At 35.7% G+C, this 17,758-nt stretch overlaps 1 long non-coding RNA gene across 1 annotated transcript in view; it reads left to right on the top strand.

The window, feature by feature from the left end:
* The first annotated feature begins 974 nt into the window (after positions 1-974).
* Positions 975-17,758, top strand: part of LOC121041055 (uncharacterized) — a 79,741-nt gene continuing 62,957 nt past the window's right edge. Inside the window, exons 1-2 of the long non-coding RNA XR_005795545.1 lie at positions 975-1,215; positions 4,090-4,195. This is a non-coding gene — a long non-coding RNA (uncharacterized LOC121041055). The remainder of the gene's footprint in view (positions 1,216-4,089; positions 4,196-17,758) is intronic.

The raw sequence follows: 17,758 nt of genomic DNA, 5'->3' as shown, positions 1-17,758 counted from the left end.
TAGTTAGTCTTGAATAAATGTTTACCATGATCATCATTTTTATTACGATCATTATCATTATTAACTACAGAAAACAGTCCAAGTGCATTGGGGTAACATATGCACACATAAGGTTGATTTGGCCAGTCTTCCCTATACTTTTCCGTATCAGTACTTGTCTTCCTGCTTTTGGCCCTCCTAGAAGCAACAATATCTTATTTTACTTTTTATCTCTAGCTGGAAGCATAATAACTTAAATATAGAAATTTAATAAATGTTTGTGTTTTTTTAAAAGGCTAGTGTAATCTAAGCAGTGTTCAAAACTTTAGCAAGTTTTTATATATGTCTTTATATATGTGCATCATCAATCCTAGCATAAGAGTCTGCAAACTATAGCCTTCACATGAGCCAAGTCCAGCTACCTGCTATTTTTGTAAATCAAGTTTCACTGAAACAAAGCCACATTCCATTCACTTAAGTATTGTCCATGGTGGCTTTCAAGCTAAAATGGCTTAATTTAGTAGCAACAAAGATTTGTATGGCCCACAAAACCTAAAAAAATTATTATCTTGCCTATTACAGGGAAAGGTTGCCTCCACAGATCTATGATTATAAAGGTTTTATTAATACCAGATTTTTTTTTCATTTTAGAAGCTTGGAACTTTCTAGAAAATAGTAATTATGGGAAATCAAGATCTACTCCTGGAAAGTTAATCACCATTAGAAGATAAAGGATTCTGTATCTTCATAGGTTTTCTCTCCCATTAATTTAAACTACCTGCACTCATGTTTTCCTTTCCACATATCTTTCCATCCATAAGGTAGTGCTTTCATTTTTATTTTATATGCAATTAATATGACCCAATTTTCTAGCTCATAGATTATTATTATTATTTAAATCAAAACTAATTTGAGCCTCCTTTATCCCTCTCTCCTCCAGTGGGTTGGCACTCCTATTAATAACCTCAAATCTCCAGATTGTTTACTCACACCATTATGTCCTCATCAGTCAGCATCAAGAATGGAGCTAGAACTCACAGGGAAGGTAGAAGTTTGCATACATGCTGTCTGGAAAGCACCATTGCTTCAGAATCATCCACTACCTTGGCATGTTACCAAAATGATGTATGCAGCAATTATCTGGCCAATCCAAAGTGATTCTGTGCTCACTGCTGTCATCATAATTGCCATTGGAATGTGAAGCCAATGGAAATAACCTGAGAATTAGCCCTAAGTGTAAGTCACATTTTACCTCTTCCCCTTAACTGGATCAATCTCCTAATGGTGAGGACTCTTCTACTGAGCTCAATGGCACAGCATTTCTATCTAAAACACTTATTTGACACAAAGTGTCTGACCTTATATTTAAACTATGGACAGTGAAGGAAAAGAGGGCCTGTCCTCCATCTCATTCTGACCAATACATGCCTTAATTCACAGGTCTTGGCTCTTTATTTACAGTCACACACAGTCTTTTCCTTCTAAGCAAACTCACGACTCTATGATGGCCATGTCAGGGAAGGGGTGCAGATTTATCCATGTACTTGTCCACTGTTTATCTGCCCTTGTAGGAGTTTAGTCTTTGATGGTCATAAACCTAGGCTCAGCATTTTCTTGGTCAACTTGTCTTTTGGGGAGAGTCTTGGTTTTGTTTTCTTTCAGGTAAACTTATTCCAGACCAATGTCAATCCATCAGAAATATTCTAATAACCCTAAATCCCCAAAGTAAAGGATTTTTATCTTTTTTGTTTAAGATCCTTCTTCATCCCTTTTGCAGTTTCATCTTTTCAGCAGCTTTAGAATAGTATTGCATAGTATTTGGTAAAAGGTGGGATTCCCACTGTTCAGTCCGAATACTGCTTTATTATTATACTCTTTCCCTGGGACAGGATGCTAATTTTATGTGCTGAAAAGAGTAGAGTGATTTCTCCCCAAACAAAAGAAAGTGCTCTGAATTTACTTGTTCTCTTGACCTTTCAACATAGTAGGAACTACAGATTTAAAATGTAATTCTCTGTAACAACAGTCACCAAAAATATATATGCTCTGCCATTTCAAGAGCACTACTATATAAAGAAATTGAAGCAAAATTCAGCAAAAAATTTGTTCCAAAGATTGCATTGAAATGTCTTTCCATATACAAATATAATTAAAATTAACTCACTGAATTTAAACAAATGTTTAGTAATTGGTTTGGAGCAATACAACGTTCTAATCCAGTAATTCTATGGACTTGGTTCCTTTTAGTCATTCATTCTTTCGGATTCTTTTGCGGTTGTTTTCTTTATTTCTATCTAGGGTTTGTTGAATTATTTCTACAAGTTCTGGACTCAGCCTGATATTGCAAAAAAGTGATTTTCTCTTTTTTAATCTAATTTGTTACTTTAAAACATTACTTGAAAAGTATCTGAATTCATTTAGAATTTTGAACTGCCTACTTGTCCTCACCATCAATTGGTTTGTTATAGGCTCAGAGAGCGTTCTTTGGAATTGGGAAAAGAAAATGCAAATGAAAGTGTGCATGCTCTGTCTGGTGGATTCTGTTGGCAGAAATTGTTTTAGGCAGTAAAGAACTGTTGCTGCCTAGGAACAGATTGAAATTGCATTATAAAAAGGATCCAGACTTTATGTTTTCCAATACATGTTTTTTCCCCACACTATCTCTTTTAAAAATGAAGTACTTTGTATTCTCCAAGGAAGTTACCTTCTAAAAACCCATGTACAAATGCTTTAAGATGCACTAGCCTTTTCTACAAGATCTTGGGCTTCTATTACTGGTCCAAACCGGGCATATTAGAATTAGTTGTTCTCCATTCTTCCATATTTTGACAATTTTCTTATTTGGTCTTAAAGACATGAGAGATAGGCCATCTTCTTTTATAGCGTTTGACATGTCACATAATCTTTTTGGATTTGTTTCCTTTTCAATTGAGTGAAAGGATTTGGCTGCCAAAAATTATTTGTGAAATGGATTCCCTAATAAGGTCTGGCATACCTCTATAAAATGATATGACTCTATGAGAATTAAAAGATGTTGAAACTTGTTACTCATCGCTGAAGATACCGATGTTGTATGCTAACCAAAACATATGTAGCAAAAAATGACAATTCCCTTAGAATTTAACCTTACCATTGCTTTGGAGGAAATTTATAACAGCACAGGTAAAATGCAGATAGTGGCTGGGCAAGAAAGCAAATTTGAACAGATGCTGTATAAATATCATCAAGCTCTGAAGGGATAAAACAGAGAAAACCTGTGAAGCAAACAAAGCTGTATAGTCCAAAACTGGAAAAAAAAAAAAAAAAAAAAAAAAAAAGGAAAAGGAGAGAAACTACATAAAGTAATAACGTTAAGGAAAACTAATGGAGACTATGTCCATGGCATAGGAAGCATCACATAAGTATTACAAGATAATGACAAATGTGTTGATGAAATACTAGCCTGGGAACAAGGAGCAGGCAGGTCAGCTGGGTCTTGGTCTATATTCCTTCTTTCATGTGACAGAAAGAAAGAAACTGTTTTTAATTGTTCCTGTGTGCCATGAATTGTGCTTATGCTTTCATATGTATAATTTCATCCAGTGTTCAGACCAACTGTAGAAAACAGGTTGAAGTTATTTCTGTTTTATAGAATAGAAAATCTGAGGCTCAACTAAAAATGTAAGGAACATGGGGAAGGTCATACTACTAACTTAAAAAATGGTTAAGAATTTGAATCCCAGTTTGTCAGATCTCTAAACTTCTTTTCCTCCCACTCAATAACTTTTGTAATAATGGAGATATTTTTACTGTCTTCAGGTTAAATTGCATTTTCCAAATTAGCAAAATATAATATTCAGTTCTGAGATACACATAGTTCTTCACATTTTAACATAAATCATGATCTGACTTGACAAGTAATTGTATGTCATAGTTTGGTTAGGAATAATCTTAAATTTCCTAGTGGTACATGGGACAGTGTTATTTTTTTTTTTTAATGACCCTTTAGATTTATATTTATTGAAGTATGATAATGTTTACATCTTTAGAATTAAGTTTAAATAAACAACATTATGTTCTTTCAAATGTAGCAAGTCATGAAAAATAGGGCGCTTGTTTCTGTGTTCACAGAGAAATAAGAAGTGTGGAATCTATGTCCCTATTCTCCATTGCCTGATACTTACCAGCGACTGCAATGCCCTTACATGATGGGATGCTTGACCAAAGGAAAGGAAAGGTACCAAAGGTCAAATTATTTAAGTTTAAGCTTCATACTAAATTATGACCTCTTACCAAAATGTTTTGGTTTTAGATAAAGCAAAACCCTTAATGAAGTATTTTAAACTTTGCCTGTAGGATCTGAGAATGGTCATGATGGCTTACGTTAAACAAAAGGTGGAAGAAAGTACATAAAATCACATTTTTCTTTAATAAATTATACTTTACCAGCTCACATAGTCTGCATTTAAACTTACTATAATATGGGTTATAGTTAATCCTACATGTCAGCTTAATTGTCTGTGCTACGTAACGACCAGATCTTCTGTAACAGTAAAGATTATGTTGACTCAAAGAAGAAATTTCGAAGATTCAAGTTTCCCCCAGGTCAGTAGGTGAATGGAAGCGTACTATATATAGCATTGACCTACATACCATTAACTTTATAATAATGGTGCAAAACAACAAAATCAACACTGTAATGTATTGAGTCCTTTCAGTGTGCATGGCACTACAGTAAGATGTTATACCTCACTAATTCCTCTCAATTCTGGACAGTCAGTATCCATTTTACAAAGAGAGAACTGAAACTTAGAGACTTTAAATAACTTACAAAGTTTCCTCGCTCATTCCCACAAAATGTTTTATTGAGAACCTATGAGGAGACAGTCACTGTGATGGGCACTTAATAGAGCATACACAGCACGTGTATAGCCAGGAGTCTAGCCAGGTTTGTCTCACAGCATTGTTTGTGTTTTAACTCTGCGTATTGAGATGACTATCATTTGGTAGTAATTTACTTGGTGGTAATTACAACACTAACACCAGCTTATAAAGTTGTTTTGGTTGTACATAAAGCAAACTATAGCCAGGATCCTAAAATACTTGCCATTTCTGATATGCCCTTAATTGGCATGCACGAAATACTCTACTAAAGGCAAATGTATGCTTATCGTAACTACGAGGTAAGGCTTTGGGTCTAAATACTTGTCTGATCACTTTCTAAGTGAATCTCCATTTTGTCCTTATGTCAAAATTTTTTTTTCTTTGAGTGGGTAAAGAGGAAGCCTTCTCTTGACTTCTCTTGATGTCAGGTTATGAGGCCCATACTTCCATATAGGCTTTTTTTTAAACATAGTTTTAATTTTTTATTTTTAAAAGAGTATGAGCAGGGGAGGGGCAAAAAGAAAGGATCCCAAGCAGGCTCCACAGAGCACAGAGCCCGACATGGGACTTGAACCCATGAACCATGAAATCATGACCTGAGCCAAAACCAAGAGTCCCGTGCTTAAATGATTGAGCTACCCAGGCTCCCCCATATAGGTTGTTCTAATCTTGTTGTAAGGCAGTACATCTGTCATTTAAGTTTATAGTTATTCAGAGATGATTTTGTCCTTTTTTAAGAGATCAGTTGCATACCAGAAAGGCACCACATACATATTTTTGGATCACTTTTCCAGTCCTATCAACAGCTTCTGTGACTCTACCTGAAAATGTGAAGTGGGAGGTCTATTAGTTACTTCTGTGGCATTGAACAACTCCCAGATCTTAGTGGAGTGCAACAATAAACACGGGACTGCTCATCAAAGGTAGTTCAACAGGACTTGGCTGAACATGGTTGGGCTTTGTTTAGTTTTGGTCCACATATCTTACGTCCTGGGATCCCAGCTAAAGGAACAGCCACCATTTGGGCATGCTTTCTTTAGTTAGATAGTGGAAGCGAAAGAGTAACCAGTAGGAACACATGATACCTATCATTGGTTCTGTATGGAACCAGCATATTGTCACTTCTCACATGTCCAAGCCCAAAGGCAGTGGGGTAGAGTGTTCTATATCACAACAGTGAATCAGAGCAAGGTTGGGAAAGGAAGGAAGAACCATGAAGAAATAATACAATCTACCATAAGCAATTTAACTATTAAGAACCTTTCACTAAAATCTCTTTGATATTATGCAGAAGCCAATAAATTGTTGTCAATTCAGTTTTCTACAAAATAATAAAATTAGCTAAACCAAGAAATCATCTTTGCATTTTATTTTCTATCTCATACTTTATTTATCTTGTAATGCACCTGTGTCCCAATAATGGAATCAATTTAGTAAAATCCATAAATTACCAGATGTCAAAAATACATCATTGAATCATCTTAAGGTCAATACTACAAATATGTTTTCTTCAAGGACATTCAGGTCCTTCTTCCCCCACAGATAGGTAGTAATTTTAAGCAAAATGTCCTTGCCCTCCTTTGTTCCCAATGAGAACATAAATTTCTAACATTTACATACAAACACTTGTGCAAGATACAGTGTTTTAAACTTACAGAGGCTGGAAGGCTAAAATTTTCTTCCCCATGTTCCCTTAGGGCAAAGTTTTGGCCAATGAAATGTATGTGACATCTGCCAGAAGGAGCTTTGATAAAAGATTTTTTAAGAAAGAAAACAGCTAATCTAGCCTCTTTGACCCATACTCCTGCCTGTCATATGGTGCAATGCCTAGAGCTAAATATGAGCAAGCAGAAAGACACAGGGTCTCATTCCTGGTGACACTGGAAAACCATCATTCCAGTCACTCACTGCTATCTCAAGATTTTATTTTGCATGTCTCTTTCCATGCTATAGTTAGAACTGGACAGGGACAATATCATCAGTGCTTAGACAGAGCCTGGGTTTCTTCAGAAGCTCCAATCTGAGGAATCCTTCTCCCGCATCTCATGTTGCTACTTCACCTGTAGAACCCTTTCCTACTTTTCTGGAATTCCAAGTGGCTATCAAGACCTATGAAACATGGAGAATTCTGGCTGCACAACAAAGAAAACCCTCAAATACACATGTCTACTGCAACAGATTTCAGACACCTTTGCCCTTTTCTTGGTTTGCCTTGGCAAAAGAAAAACTTCACTGCTATATTAATTAGGACTCCAGTTGCTAATGTGTTATTTCCCACTCTCCTCCTTTCTGCACATGTGGCCAGATTATACTCCCTAGCCTCTTACGGTTGGTTGGGGTCATATTACCACTTCTGGACAAGGAGTTGGTAATGGAAATGATGTGTTTCACTTTCTGACTTGGGTTTAAAGCATTTAATTGCTACTGTGAGACCCTCTAAAGCTCTCTCACTTCTCTCTGGCATGACAACTGGCTATATCATTTACTTGAGCTCCCAATTGGTTCTGATGAGCAAAGCTCTCCCTGACAATCCATGATTGTTATGAAATATGAGAGATAAATAAATCTTTTTTTTTTAAGCCATTACAGTTGGGGGTTGTTTGTTACTGGACCATGATATAACCTATTTGGAATCATCCAAACCCAATAAAGGGAACTTCAGCACAAGGGGATATGGATTAGTCCATCGATTCCAAAGAAACTGAGTGTTCTAGCCACTGGCAGGACAGTGATTTCATCTGGGCCTCAAGAAGAGTTAGAACCAAAAACTGAATGTTGCAGAACTCTCTCTGTCTCTGTTGATCATACTTTTCTTGGTCTACTTAGCATCACTTCCTCTCATTGAGAACTTGTGCTCTTCACATGGAGAGAAATACGACCTTTGACAATCTGAGTTTTACAACTCACAGCTTCCATGAGTACAGGAATAGTGACTGAGATTGTCATTCTCTAGTCTCAAATTCCAAACTCTTTGGAAATGTATCTGATTGGGTCACCCTGAGTAACCATTAATTACCTATGTTTAGGAAAATGAGGTCATAGAAGAACATGACATAGATTTGTGTGAATGGAGTAGAAGAGGAAGTATTCCCAGGAAAAGAGAGGAATGTCAGATTAGTACCTCATAAATGTTAAAGTGTAGGATATATAGGTATGTATGTATATGTATATATGAAAAGCATATTACATATATATATAAATATATATTTGAATATATATATATATATATATATATATAGTCAAATTCGTTCAGCAAGATTTTATAGTATTCTTCCTTTAGTCTACATAAAATTGTCAAATTTCTTAGTGGAATATGATATTTCAAGTAAAGAATAAGCAACAAAAATTAAAGATAAATGAATTATACTAGAGATATGTATTAGTAGGCAACATTGAAAATATGTGTACAATTTGTAAGACATATGAAACACATTAATTTGTTCTATGTTTCTTGCTATTATATTAATTAACATATATGCTTAACTCAATCTATGCTAGTTTATTATTTACTGAAATATATTTAATTCAGTCTTTGCTAGGACTTATCATACTGTATTATAAGTGATTTTTCTACTTGCTGTTTTCCTAGAGGCTGTGTGGTTGTTAAATGTGACAATTGTGTCATATTTCTTTCTATATACCAATGTATAAATTAAGAATCTAGAAAAATACTTACTGTAAGAATATATTAATCTTCCTTTTCAATCAGAAATATCCAATTTCAAAGTTGAAATAATATACATATTGCAGATTCTTTTTTCTTTTTCTGACTTTAAGGTTCTTGAATCTTAGGAGGCTGCTCAGATCAACACTTTGTCTTTTCATGAAACAGTGCATATAAAAATATAGAAAAGGTATTTTAAGTTTAGACAGCATTATAGAAGCAAAATCAAGTTTTAATTAGTGTTGCTAATTGAAAGCAAGAAGCAGCATAGATAATCTTTAACAATTACAATAACTTTGCTTGGGAATTCACATCAACCACACATATTGAATTTTTTAAGATTGAATTTGACTGCAAGTGACAGAAAAACTCAAATAACTGTCTTAAATAAAATAAAAGTTATTTTCTCTCTCACAACACAGTCTGCAGGTAGATGGTCCAGAGACAGGTGGTATGGCTGTCCGTGGTGTCAGGCACCCAGGCTCTTTTGTTAGTCTGTTCTGTATAGCCTCCATTCCTAAGCTCATTTGATTTTCCAAGGGGTCCACTCTTGGCCATGCCGATGCCTTTCATTTGCAATTTATCTAACAGAAAGGAAGGAAAAGAAGGGTAAGGGTGTTCTGTCTCCCTTTAAGAACATTGCCTGGAACTTGTACATACAGTTTTTATTTATTTGTCATTGGCAAGCACTTAGTGTTATAGCCAAAACTCCAAGCAAAGGAGTGTGGGAAATATAAAATTTGTTCCAGATGGTCATTTACCCAACTGAAAATCAAGAGCTCTGTCACATAGAACGGGAGAGGGAAAAAAGCATTATGAGGCAACCAGCAGTTTCCGCATAGTTAGTATATTCACTGACAACTTGACTTCTGCCTATTCCCACAATGGGCTCAACATCTTATATACTCATGTTTCAGCTTTACTCTGGCCTGTTCCCATAATGGACTCACACCTAGTGTACCCGTGACTACAACTTGACTCCTGCTTGAACACGTTATAGACTTTGACTCTGTGCCAGTGATATTATAGCACATTCTTGCCAAGGTGGGACTGAGGGCAAACATTCTTTCAGGGTATTCGTATTTCATTAAAAACGAAGTTTTACTCTGCTCTTAGAAACAGGGTCACAGTGGATAGTTGTGCAGGTTGTGCACACAGTTCAAAAAACAGTAAGGGGCTAAAATCCCAAAGAAAAGAGGTTTTGTATTTCAAATGCTTAGAAAATCAATCTTATTACAATTCTTATCTCAATTCTCCACCCAAATGGACTGTCTTTTTCTAATTTGTATAATTGGACTACATGTGCTGGCTGCAACTTTACTTATGTGGGATTATGCATGTGTACTTAGGAACTAGCATGATTTTCCAAAGTATGGATTTAAGAACGTTAATTCTTCAGAAACATAGAGACTGTCAGATGAGAAAATGTGTTTCATAGTAAAAATGTAAGTCAAACAATATTAAGAACTTTATTGCTACTAGCAAGACTTTTAAGGACCTTTATTGTGTTAATCCATGTTTGGGAATATTCAAGGAGGGGATTCTTATATGCAATGATTCACAAGACAGTCATTTCTTTGTAATGTATCTTTCAGGGCACTGTAGTAAAATACTGATTTGGTGCAATGTTTCTGAAGTGTGGCTGAAAAGTCCTCTTCTGCACCCCCGAATTTATTTAATTCAGATTCTCCAGATGAAGGCCTTGTCAACCTGTATTTTTTTTTTAAGTGTACCTGTTTATTTTGAGAGAGACAGAGACAGCACAAGTGGGGAAGGGGCAGAGAGAGAGGAAGAGAGAGAATCCCAAGCAGGCTCCATGCTGCCAGCACACAGCCCGACACAGAGCTCAAACTCACAAAACCATGAGATCATGACCTGAGCCAAAACCAAGAGTTGGACGCTTAACCCACTGAGCCACCCAGGCATCCCGGCAGCCTGTATTTTTAACAAGCAACTCAGACCACTCTTATCATTAAGCAATTTTTGGAAACACTGACTTATAGAAATGTTTTTTCACTAGTAGTACATCAGAATCACCTGGGAAACTTGTTCAAATACACACTTACTGAGTCCCTTCCAAATTTATGAATCAGAGGAAGGAGTGCTTTCTCTCTAGTCAGTTCTTCTACTATTCACAGTTAAGAGCCATTGTTTTGGACCTAACTTTCTTAGTCTTCATATGTTGCTATTGAGTTATACACCAAAGTATGGCCACATGGACATTTTCTTTCTTGGGCCTATTCCTTATGATTTATCAGGTTCTCCTGAGCATTAACTACTTCTTTCATGGCCAATGAGAAGGGGACTCGTAGCCATGCTTTATCTCAGAGCAGAGTTAGGAATAGGAAGATAGTAGGAAAAGGAAAGGCCTTGACTGTGGAATATAATCGAGCCAGCAGATAAAATATTTAAGAGAAATGAAAAGCTGATTGCTTAAGCATGAGGCATTTTTATGGTTCATATGCGTTAAATTCATACAGTTGGCATGAACAGGGTGGCCCATTTTAAAAAAGAGCAACTGAATTAAGTATATTCCCCTGAGTAAAATGTTGTCTGCGTGATCTGTTTTCCAGATGTTTCCATGGCAAATGTTTTCTTAATGTGAAACCCAGCCATAAAAAGTACCTGGGTAGCTAGCTCTTCAAGACACAAATCATCTTTTTTTTTTTTTTTAATGCAGAAACTTACAGAAAGAAAAAACTGTATTTATTTTAAATACCGGCAAGGATGAGCCTACTTCATATTAATATAAAAATATAAAGTGCCAAAAATGTTTATTTAAACATCAATCTTAATAGGTAAAGAGCTCTATTCATGTCTGTAAACAACACAATTGTATATAATTTCTACAAGGTCTACAGAACTGTTTGGCGTCCGTGTTTGTGACATTTATTTTCAGTATTAATTTTTCTGCCTGGATTGTGGCTAAGAACGCAGGAATAAAAGGTAATATAGAATAGCAGTCAACACCTGAGGTGTTTGAGGCAAACGATCTGGGTTTGAGTCCTCCAGCATTTACCAGCTATGTAAACTTAGGCATTTTACTTTACCTTCTGTATTATATTATCCTTATTTGTAAAGTAAGATTATGATAGTACTTACCTCAGAAGGTTGTTATGAGAATTAACTGTGTTTACACACATAAACTCTTAAAACTTTTGGGGCCCGTAGTAAATGTTCAATGAAGATTAGAGTCAATACAGTAGATATCTCAATTGGATTTTTTCTTCAGGATTAAAAGAAATCAAGTTCTGATTATTTTGAGCCTGATATTTCACTTTGTTAGAAAATAAAAAAAAATGATTTACAAAGGTTTCCTTGGACAAAAGCAGTAACTAGGAAATGGAGTGATATATCATAAACTCCCACCCACCTTAAATATACTTCTTGATTCATTAATGGAAATACTTAACCAATTTCTTGAATTTGCTGAAATATGTTAGAGGAAAAATAGCTAATATTTGCCATATAGTTTAACTACAAAATCGCCGGAGAGATTGGATGCTAGGAATGTCCAGAGGATGGAAGAATAAAGAGAAAAGGGAAGGTGAGTGAGAGAAGCGAGCAAAAAGTTTGCAGAGGTGTTAACAGGGAAAAAGATAAGCTACCGATCAGAGATTGGGTATGACTTTGTGCCGGCTGTACACAGTACGGTGGATATTTCTTACAAAAATGTAATAAGAACTTTTCATCAATTCTCATCTAGTCATTAACATGATATTTGCTTTAAGTAAAAGGTACCATATTTTAAATGCTTTGCTCATTTGTAACCCTAGATGGGCAAGTCATTCCAAAAGGCATTTACACAAACATTAATGGCTGGTGAAAGCTCTGTGAATATCTCAAATTTGGGACTAAAAGTTTTTTTTGTTTTTGTTTTTTCCTTCAGGTATGGCTGTTAGTTGTCATTCTGTAAGATTAAAGGAAAGAGGCCAGGAATACATGAGTGCACATTGGGTTTCTCCAACCCACTTTTACTTTTTCTTCAAATAAACCTTTAGTTTCATGGGGGCTTTGGATTTTTGCATTGGTTTTATTTTCAACATGAAGTAGACATTCATATTTGTTCTTAAAGTATTTTCTTCAAAAGAGAAACACTCTTTTGGTTCAAAGTGTAAAAGAGAAAAATTTCATAAAGAGATTTTTATAAGTGATTATTAGTGCTTTGAAGTTAAAATATTCAGATCAACACCTGATGAAGTTTAAATTGCAGGCAATCTTCTAATAATTCTATGTAAGTGAGAAAGCTAATTTATATTTAATTGGTTTCAAAATCAAGGTCTCTGTAAAGCATACTCCTATCTTATTTTAAATATATTCAAGAAATATTTAAAATAGTAGATCTCAGGGACGCCTGGGTGGCTCAGTCGGTTAGGTCCGACTTTGGCTCAGGTCATGATCTCACTGTGGGTTCGAGTCCCCCATCAGGCTCTGTGCTGAATGCTTGCTCAGAACCTGGAGCCTGCTTCAGATTCTGTGTCTCCTTCTCTTTCTGCCCCTCCTCAGCTCATGCTCTGTCTCACTCTGTCTCTCAAAAATAAATAAATGTAAAAAAGATAAGTATATCTCAGTATAGTATCTTGAAACAGAAATCCTAAATGCAGCCCAGATGCATTTACTTTTACATGACAGACACTCTTTCTATAAAGATGCCTGGACATTCTGGATACAGGCATTCCAGCAAAGTTATAATGGTTTATCTTTTATATAAAATGCACTACAATTTTCACTTGATGTACTCTATATAAAAGAGAAGCTACCTTCTCATGGCAAAAACCTAAAAATAGTGAAATCTTTCAGAGGGCAGGAATTAAAATGGTAGCCTTGCTGCTGTGATACTGAAATATTTTCTTTTTCATTATTATTTTTAATATAATTTATTGTTAAGTTGGCTAATGTACCATGTATACAAGTGTGCTCTTGGTTGAAATGTTTTCTTAGTGTAACTCTACATTTTATATTTTCTCTCAATTGTTCATAACTCCAACTTATCTGAATAATAAGAATTTCTAAGTCATGGGGAGGTTTTCTCAACTTCTTCATTTTCTTCTCAGTGTTTGTGATTGTGAAGAGTGTTGGACATTTTGTCAATAAGTGATTTCATTTCATATATGATATATTTCAATGTGAAGATTCCCCTGAGAATTCATGTTCATTAAAATAAGTTGGAATCCTTTTTTAATTAATTTGGTCAGTTTGAGAATTTGTGTATTGAAATTATGTAAAATGAGTTGGAGAGATGTATTTCCTATTTTTAGACTCATATCAGCTCTGCACAGAGTATGATCCAAGACTGCCTTCCTGGGCTTTCTAAAGAGCTTCACGGGGAATAACAGAGTGTCCACCTTGGAAAACAGGAAGCTAGAGTTATCATATCCTTCCATGTTGCTGGTGGCGGCTACCACCCCTTTTCCTTACGTACTCTGGAGCCTGTCTACCTGGGTTCAAAATCTTGGCTTTGTTTCTTATTCAGCTATGTAATCTGGGCATCTTGATGGTCTTTTCTTTGGCTTATTTTTTTTCATTTGTAAAGTGGGGTGGTAACTGTACCTGCCTCATAAATACCAAAATAGAGATAAAGATTCTATAAAGCTTGGAAAATAAGAATGGGATAAATGTCAGTCAATGTTATTATCATAGATATTATTAAAAGAAAAACTTCATTGAGAAGTCATGTCGTATATTTGCCTCCCTTCTGCTCCCATTTGTGGATTCAACAATGCCCATTCTCCATCCAGTTAGCTCTTTTCCTAGGTTTGGAGCCTGTTTTTTAATCACCTTTTTGACACATTATTCTTTTCCTCATGTATCCCAGCTTTTACCACAGCACCCACTGATTTTTTTCTTACTTTCTCAAGTTTACCTATCAATGTTTCCTTAGGTCCCACTTTTAGGATATTGATACTGACCTTGGTCTCACCTGGATTTGCCACACCTTTGCTTGGGTTGGACTCTTAGTTTTGTTTTATCCCAAGCATTTCTGTTTTGTCCTAAAGTAATGTTAGGGCAAACTCCTTCTTTTCTGAGGTCTTCCCTCTTTTACTCAAAGCATTCCATGAGATGAGGATAAAGAGACAGCACAAAGCAATGTATTATTTTGACCTATCTTCTTTCATATTGGGACACGAAAACTATATGTCTCCTCAAATACTCTGAGTTTTTAAAATTTTTCTGTCTTCTTGGCATACTACTCATACTGGGTCATCAATCTTCTCTTCGTCTTGGGTAAAATACCTCAAAGTTCCTGGCTTCTTAGCAACAAAGGGGCTAGATGCAGCCCAGTTGTTTGGGAGTTGTATCTTGACAAATGAGAAGTGAAAGGTAAAAGGACATTGGACAGATACATTTCTCTTTCTTACTGTACTTGATGGACTAGTCTGAGAGGCACTTCTTCCTTGCAGCCCTTTTCAAGAAGAACCACATGCTGAGCAGAGACCTGCTGAGAGATCCTTTCTGTCTTTTCACAGCTTGTCATGAAGCCATGGCTGGAACAATGACACATCACACTGCATTGCTTTGCATATTTCTTTGTTTCACTTTGATTTCTTTTATCTTACCTTCACCCCCCTGGGCTGGTACCTCTCAAATATACTGGCATCAACTTCATCTTCATCTTTGCTTTCTTTTTTTTTTTTTTTAATTTTTTTTTCAACGTTTATTTATTTTTGGGACAGAGAGAGACAGAGCATGAACGGGCGAGGGGCAGAGAGAGAGGGAGACACAGAATCGGAAACAGGCTCCAGGCTCTGAGCCATCAGCCCAGAGCGTGACGCGGGGCTCGAACTCACGGACCGCGAGATCGTGACCTGGCTGAAGTCGGACGCTTAACCGACTGCGCCACCCAGGCGCCCCTCATCTTTGCTTTCTAAAGGAGCCAGCTAAGACACTCTTGATGTCATTCTGGAATAAGTTTTTATTTTTATTTTGCAGAGAAGCTTATCATTGGGATTCTTTCTTTCCATCTAACTTGGGAGGGTATGTGTGGGGGGGGGGTGGGGTTACGATGTTCAGTACTTCAATCCTGCCTGAATCAACTGGCAAGAGCATTGCTTTCTTCCAACTTTAACTTTTACATGCCTTTTTTTTCTGTATGACCTATTCCCATTGCCCCTTCCTTATCATGTGAATAGTGGATTCTAATTTGATTTTTCTAGGTGCGATGTCCTCTCTTGTAGGTGGAGAAGGAGTAAGAGCTCCCCTTTGCAGTACACAGTCATGCCCCCAGTAGCTCCATCTTGTGTCCTTTCCACACTTATCAGTCTAAACTTCTAAATGGTCATGAGTTGGACACTAGATTTGTGGATTATACATCTACTTTTTTTTTTTTTTTTTATACCACTGTATACCTCACTCAATACTGCACACCTCACCTTTCAGACTGGTAAAAATATGTAAGGCTCTACAAAAATAACTGATTTATTAGGTCTGCACATCTCACCTATTAGTCTTTCTATAAAATACTGCATATATATTACTCATTACTATGAAATTATCTTATTTTCCATTAAAAACAGAGACAGCCATATTGGGTAAGAGCCTCTTTCTCATCTCAGAATTTGATATAACTCTGGACTATTTTATTGGTTCTTTGTGTGATTTGGGGAAAGTGTCTCAACCTCTCTAGCTGCAGATATCATAATCTGAAAAAAGGATTATAAAAATATAGTCCTTCTTCATCAGGTTGTTTGCAAATTAAAGAGAAAATTTAAGTCTTATAAATGCTTATAGAGCATTTATTATATAGCAGGAATTCTAGTCCCTGGGGATAAAACCACAGTATCCATAAAAATACTTGACTGGCCCAAAGTAAACAATAAATGATAGCTATATTATTGTTAACGTCATCTTCTACTACCCCAAATGACTTTTATTTCACTATACTGTCTAGCCTATTGTTAGGTCCTGCCCTCAAATAATAGAGGATCTTTTTTAGCAATACCAAAGTAAAACCTTGGAGGACCTTATGTCCTTCTCTTTTGTTGTTCTTTGTGTTCTTCACAATGTACATATGTATCCAGATTCCAGGTCAGAGAATTTTCTTTCTTGGATTTTTTTCCCCCAAGAAATATAGTAAGACATGATTATGAATGCTCGTCCATCTTTTTAAGTAAGCACATCCTTTATTTTGTGTGTATTATATGTGAGGCACAGTTTTTTTGTGTGTGGGGAGACCTCAGTGACCAACAATAAAAACAAATCATACCTCTCATAGAGATTACATTGTAATAGGGGGACACAGATTATAAAAATAAGCATAATGAATAAATGTATGTTATGATATATGTCCAAACCTTTTGACTGTACCTCCCTAGATAAAAATTATAAATATACTCCCATGTATATCTACTATTTAGAAATTATATCCATGCATTACTTTATTAAAAGATACTACATTTTACATTGAAAAAAAAGATAGAACTAATTATGAGCTGAAGATCTAATTTTTTTCCCTTTAGTCAATGGATTATCTTTCACACCATCTCTGATTTGCACATCTTGCTTTAAAGATCAATTTGTTGACTACTGAAGATGAATCAAATATTTCTTTAAAGGTAAAAAGGATTAGTTGACAGAAAAAATGACAGGCCAATTCTTAGCATGAAATGCATGATACTTACGTGATTTAGGAACAAAACTATTATAAACAATACCAAACAAAAGTACTACAGAAGTTAGTGATTCAGGGTATTTTGAGTGATGGCCTGCCAGTTTCTGAAACCAATATGATTTTTTAAAATAAATTGCTAAAATTTTACGATGCCGGTTTCACATTTCTAGGGTTGCTGTAAATAGATTTCATACTCCAAGTTTCATTTTGTATATTCTTGTTCCATTAATGGAAAACAAACCTGCTGTTACTTTATATGAATATCTTCCCTGAGAAGTAGAGGGTGGCTCAGTATTGACTGTCAGGATAACCTATGTAAATTACTGTGATGAGATTTCTTGCTGATGCATTTATCACCATTTTGTGAAAGTGGCAGTTTTAAATATTAAAATGTCTCTGAAGTGACATGACCATATTAATCTCAAATTTGTTAGACCTGCAACCAAAGTCCACATGAATTTCAAAAGCTATTTTATCGTACACTTAACCCAGTGCCTTGCACTAAATATTTGAAGAAGTGAAGAATGAATAAATGAAGACTGATACTCATTCTTATAAGTAACATCCAATTATCAGGGAGAATTATGTTGGTTCTATCTCAGAATTTATCCAGGATCAGATCACATCTCATCACGTCTGTCACT

Source organism: Herpailurus yagouaroundi, unplaced genomic scaffold (assembly GCF_014898765.1).
Source record: "Herpailurus yagouaroundi ecotype Mexico unplaced genomic scaffold, PumYag 182, whole genome shotgun sequence".
Lineage (NCBI taxonomy): Eukaryota > Metazoa > Chordata > Mammalia > Carnivora > Felidae > Herpailurus > Herpailurus yagouaroundi.
This window is presented reverse-complemented; position numbering and strand designations above follow the sequence as displayed.